This window comes from Sceloporus occidentalis, unplaced genomic scaffold (assembly GCF_023333645.1).
Source record: "Sceloporus occidentalis isolate IW3139 unplaced genomic scaffold, rSceOcc1.0.p SCAF_50, whole genome shotgun sequence".
NCBI classification, from domain to species: Eukaryota; Metazoa; Chordata; class Lepidosauria; order Squamata; family Phrynosomatidae; genus Sceloporus; species Sceloporus occidentalis.
In genome coordinates, this window is record NW_028317030.1 from 4,874,757 (window position 1) to 4,880,814 (window position 6,058).

A 6,058-nucleotide genomic window follows, 5' to 3' on the forward strand; every position below is an offset into this window, starting at 1 on the left:
CTTACTCATAAACTCTACTTCCCCTAAATAGGTTCATGTATATTTATGGCCGTGTATCTAAAAGTCTCTATACCATGGAATAAGCTGTTCTGTGTGTGTGTATTAAGCAATTCTAAAACCCTAGATACATTCTATCCCAATAATTACCCAATCAATCCAGCCCTGACGTTCCACAAAAAGGTAAATTACACAGGTTTTTGAACAGGTTACATGTTTCTCTTTACTTATTAAAACAATTGGGGCGTTGACTTATTTGACGTAGAAGTATTACAAACTCTAACGTGGCCTTAAGGATGCAATTTTATTCATTAGTTTCTTCAAAGCGTCTTTAATATCCTGGTTTTTCAGTGTGTATATAACAGGATTAAGCATTGGCATCAAGACAACATATAGTAGAGAAAAAAATTTATTTTTGGGAGAAAGGCTTGATGTGGGTCTCATGTACAAAGGAATTCAAGTTCCGTAGAAGAGAGTAACACAGGTCAGATGGGAGGTGCAGGTAGAAAATGCCTTTTTTCGACCTTCCGCGGATTGTATTTTCAGAATGGAGGAGATAATAAAAATATAAGAAATGAAAGTGAGCAGGAAAGCAGGGATGTCAATTATTGTCCCTTCTACATAGGTTAACATTTCTATCTTGAAGGTGTCACTGCAGGAGATCATCAGCAATGGGATAGCGTCACAAAAAAAGTGATCAATAATATGTGATTTACAGAAGGAAAGTTCGGATATAAGGACAGCATGTCCTGTGAGATTCAAGAAACCAATAGTCCATGAAGCAACTGCAAAGGCAACAGTGTGTCTTAAACTCATAAAGATAAAATAATGGAGGGGGTGACAGATTGCCACATATCGGTCATAAGCCATGGTTGTAAGAACGAGCATTTCAGTGAGTATTAGAGATATAAAGATATACATCTGAGTTATACATCCCACAAAGGAAACAGTCTTATGCCGAGTTAGGAGAGTAGTTAAAAAGTTTGGAAGAATATCTGAGGTGTTACCAATGTCGGTTAGCGAAAGGTTTATCAATAAAATGTACATTGGAGTGTGAAGTTGAGAATCACTCAAAATAACCACAATAATTGTCATGTTTGACAATAAAACAACAATATAGCTGAGGAGAAATAATAAAAAAATTGGGATTTGGAATTCAGGGATATCGGTCAAGCCTTGGATTGAACATTCTGTCACATTCTGCTTATGCTCTGATTTCATTTCGATACAATGTTTTCTGTGGGTAGAATGGCATTTGTATTAAAATAAAAAATACACAACACAAGGTGTATTATCTGCAAAGCTTCAGCCATCTTTAGCTCGTCCTGTATAATGTATAATTACAGTACGCGTTGTAAATCAGTATGTAAGCTCATCAAGTTAATTGTACATTAGGACTTAATGTGGATTTAAGCTTCTTAGCACATTATCATAACTTCCTATAACCTGTGCTTTTTTTTTTTTTTTACCCCTGCTGCCCCCCCCCAGCCTTATCTGTGCAGTATATGCCACTATTTTCTATTTACGACCCTCTTAAGTTTTTTGTCTGCAAATTCTCTACCTTGAACCCTGTATCAGAACATGTACTGGTCAGTTTTAAACTGTGTTTTCCACTTCCTTGGTCAGAAATGCTTTTGACTTGATACAGGGAGGACTCCCGAAAGCTTGTCTATTATTTTAAATACCATTAGTCCAATAAAAAAGGTATTACAAGATTCTGCTACATTCTGTTTTTGTTTTTTTTTTTGCATTCTGATACGCTTGACTAATACGGCTACTCCAAACTACAGTACATACATGGTCAGCGCAATCCTACTTGCAAGAGATAGTCTGTATCTCTACCTTAAAATAGAGAAAAGGTCAATAGCGCAGATAATCATCATAAACAAGTTAAATCCCAATACTATTTTTAAACACGAATGAGAAAAACAATCAGGTATCACTGTATCCAACCCCGTTGGCTTTGATCTTTCACCTATGTGGCTGTTCTAGGCAGGAGAAGAAGTGGGCATCCTCCTCATAATCTCCCACTTGCAATAACGCATGTTCCTCTTGACCAATGACTTTTTGTCAGTGTCATGAGTAGGAGTGGGTCAGTAGTCATCCTCCGACTTTGATATAGGTTCTAGAGGATATCTTTTCTTCCAAAAGAAATTCACAGGTGCTGGCTTTTTATAATGCTTACTAAAGCAAAAAAAAAAGAGCTGACCACCTCTCACCCTCAAAATGACATTTTAGTAAATAAACTCCATTGATGTTGAATATGCACATGCTGCATCAAATAATCTAATTTTCCTTCTTAACTGAGCAGTCTGGAATAGCTTTGCTTCACCTACTGTTTATGGGCAGTAAGTATATATGCACTGTATCCTCTTTGTTATTTTTCTTACAGTTCTTACAGACGGTTGGGACATTTAGTTTTGTGCAGCGGCTGCTATATTGCTGTAATTTATTTAAGAGTGTCAAGCAAACAATAAAATAATATCTCGTGTTTTTGCCCAAAGGTAAAATGTAGCTACATAGTTTCAACATCCAAATGAGCTAAACAGAAATATATTGACATATAACAGATAATAAAACATTGAAAAAAATAATAGATAATACAAAATAGAGAAAAACAATAGACAATAATATATATATTATTGTTTATACACAATATTTACGTAATTGAATTTATAAACACATTTTCTGCTTTGCCCTGCTATTTTATCTAAACTAAGCGTTCCAAGTTCTGAAAGGAGGGAAAAAGTAAGAAGGACACAGGGATTTTGGTCCGAATGGTGTGATTGATGCCTAGTAAAGTGCCCCAAGGGCTGCAACCACTTTGGACCTGTCTTCCTAGGAAAATATATGCCACTGCCAGGTGGCTCCTAATTCAGGCACCCCAGGCAGCCCCTGTAATTTAATACATATCTATGTGGAAAAATGTCAGCAATGATTTCAGCAAGTTAATAATAGAACAATATATCTGAATAAATATATCCATGTTTAAATGGTTAACTGATCATCCAATATCTAACAGTTATAGAAATAGACATCTGTCAATACGAAAAAACAAATAACAACTCCCCACAGTGGAGAAAAACAAGTTAAAATAAGGAATGACTGATGAAAGAAGTCTGATTGACCCTACCTTGTCTCACTGCTGTGTTGCAGACGAAAGAGTCTGAGAAGCGACAGTAATCTAAGGCTCTCTTATATTGTGTGACGGAGAAACCAAACACCCCAGGGAATGGAGATGGAACAAGAAATACAACGTGAAATCTCTTAGTGATACCTGGAACTTTTCAAACACATATTTTTAAACTAGACAATACTGTATGTAGCTTTAAACACATAAAGAGTTAAAAGTGTAACTTGATTTCATTATGTACATTTTTATCTTTTTTTCTACTTAGCTGCCCCACAGACCCACTTTTGTGGGCAATAGTGATCATAGGCCAGTTGGGGGGATTCTCTGGTCTCTCCTGACAGGATTAGTGAGCTGTAAATTATTGGAAGTCTGCTTTGGCTCGATGTCCTACAGCTGAGCACCACAAGGTAAGGTGAGCAGGTGGCCAAGCCTCTGTCACTGCTCCCTCCTGTTTACAGTCCTAATCACTCTCCACCTCTTCCTAACACTGAAATGTTAGGTGGTATGATGCAGTGTATGAACATTTCTGGGAAATTTTGAGCCCCCAACACATTTACAAAGGTGTTCTTTCATTTTGAGGAAAGCTAGCATCTCAACACTACACATGGAAAGACAAGTTCAATGGTAATTAATAATGTTGCTTGATGTACTCAAAAAAACACTTGACCACCTGGTGGCACCTACACTTTTGTGTGCTTCTCTCCGCTTTTGGAAACATGTGTGACATCAGACCTGGATGCGACCCTAGCCTGGCCCCAGGTGCCAAGAAGCCTACTTACAGCTCTGATGCTGTTCTTGGTGCTCATTTGCGTTATGCTTAGTCCTTAGCCTTTGGGGTGTGTGACCTGTGCGATCAGCTCTATCTCCCTGCGGGGGCAGACCGGCAGCTTTTCCTGTTCCCGGCATGTATGCGGAAGTCGGGAATGGCCGTCAAAAGGATCTCTGTACATGAACACCATTATCTCTAGAGACAGACTGGACTGCCCACCACTAAATAGAGGAGGGAGTATTAAAGGGAAAAGGGACAGGTAAAGAGAAAGGAGAGAGATAAAGAGGTAATGAGAAAGAGAAAAGATGGCAGAAAGAGGAGAGTTAATAAGACAAATGAGAGATAGGGGAGAGTTTGTGTGTATTTAAAGTGTTTGTATGTTAGGGCAAGTATGTCTAAGTTCAGGCTAGTGTGTGGATGCAACTTGGGTGCTGGGCAAGTCCCTTAGATGTAACTTGGGTGCTGAGCAAGTCCTGTTGATGCAATCTGAGTGATGGGACAACTCCCATGATGCTGAGCGACATTGCTAGTTTATTATTATGGAAATTGTAATAAAATATAGGGCCAATACAAACTTCTTATAATTGGAACACATATAAATGTATGTGCGTCAAAAATAGGCAGAGTCACTTAGATGCAAACAAAGGTAAAACAGTTAATACGAACAAAAATAGAAGAAGAATATAAAAAGAAGATAACAAAAATAATATGAAACAAGTCTTACAAAACCTTCGAGAGGAATTTAGTTCATGACATCTGTCCTATGCATTCCTGAGGATGGAGGGAGGGAGTGTTGGGACATGAAGAGTCCGTGGATGGCAAGTACATCTCCCCTCTACCTCTCCTCCTATGCTTCTCCAAGGCATAACTTATATACGGTTGAATAATGATGTCAGTCTTGTCAGTCTATTGGTCTTCACCTAATTGGGTAAACATGCTCACTAAGATCTTTCCACGTCGAAACACTATTTTAGGTGGTGGCTGTACGTATACTGTAATGCCCTTTTACAGTTACAACTATACCATGCATTACCAAGTTACTATCCTATCTATAGAATGCCTGTTCAGCAAATCCTTCATTCCATATTTAAGGTCAAGGAAACCTTGAAGCCTATCATTGAAACCTATTAATATATCTTAATAATCATTTATTTATGAACAATGATTACATATCTTTGACTACTGCCTATACCAATAGTTATATATGGTCCTTTTCATATTACTAGGGTTAAAAGAGATGTTAAATGTATTAGAATCTTTTACAGAAATAGTAGCCGTAAATGTAGATTGGGCTTGGGGGGGGGGGTTACACTAAGTCTATGGTATAAACACTAACTTTTGTTGACTGTATCTACAATAATAATTTAGCAGCCATATTGTTTGCTGAGCGTATTTCAACTGTTGACTTCAAGCAAAAGGACAACAGGAATAGTGACTAAGATCTTTACAGGGACACTTCAGCCACCATATGCAATTGCATTAGGTTTCCCAGAGTGGTAGGGAGCCCTGAGTGCTCATCATGTAGCAGACTTACTTGATTACTAGTAGCCTGAGCTGCTCCTCTGCTGCCATAACTAGCACTGTCTGTGAGCTTTGGATTAACGTGAGGGGCCGTCAGACACTTGCAGAGAGGAGCCGCTCTATAGCAGGTATGGTAATTACCTGATTAAACCAGTTAGTGTCCATCTGCACCCAGGCAGGAAGAGTATGGGGCTTAAGGGCACAGAATGTGTTATTATACATTAGATTTTTTGTCAGTTGTCCTGATACGAATGGGGCAGTCCTGGCTAGGAGTTTTGTGCCATTTGCCAATAGCCCTGTCTAATGTGACAACAAATTGGCCTTTGGTTCCACATGCGCGGTGCCTATTTTACAATAAAACTTGGTTAGCACATGTGTATTGACCAGGCTTTAGATTAAGTGGAAAAATAATGTGCTGCCAACATTTAATATGAGCGTGACATCTTGAAGGATGCAAAAGAATCGGCAATAAACTGTTTTGTTTACATAAGCTTATGTTTTATTTGTTGAGATGTGGAAAAATTGTTGAGGGCAAGTGGCCCTTTTTGTAAGTGCTGCAGGGCCTAAAGCTTTTTTATCTAGCCTGGGCTTCAAATTGTCAAGTGGTTCTGCAGAATCCCCTCTAAATGCATTTGGCA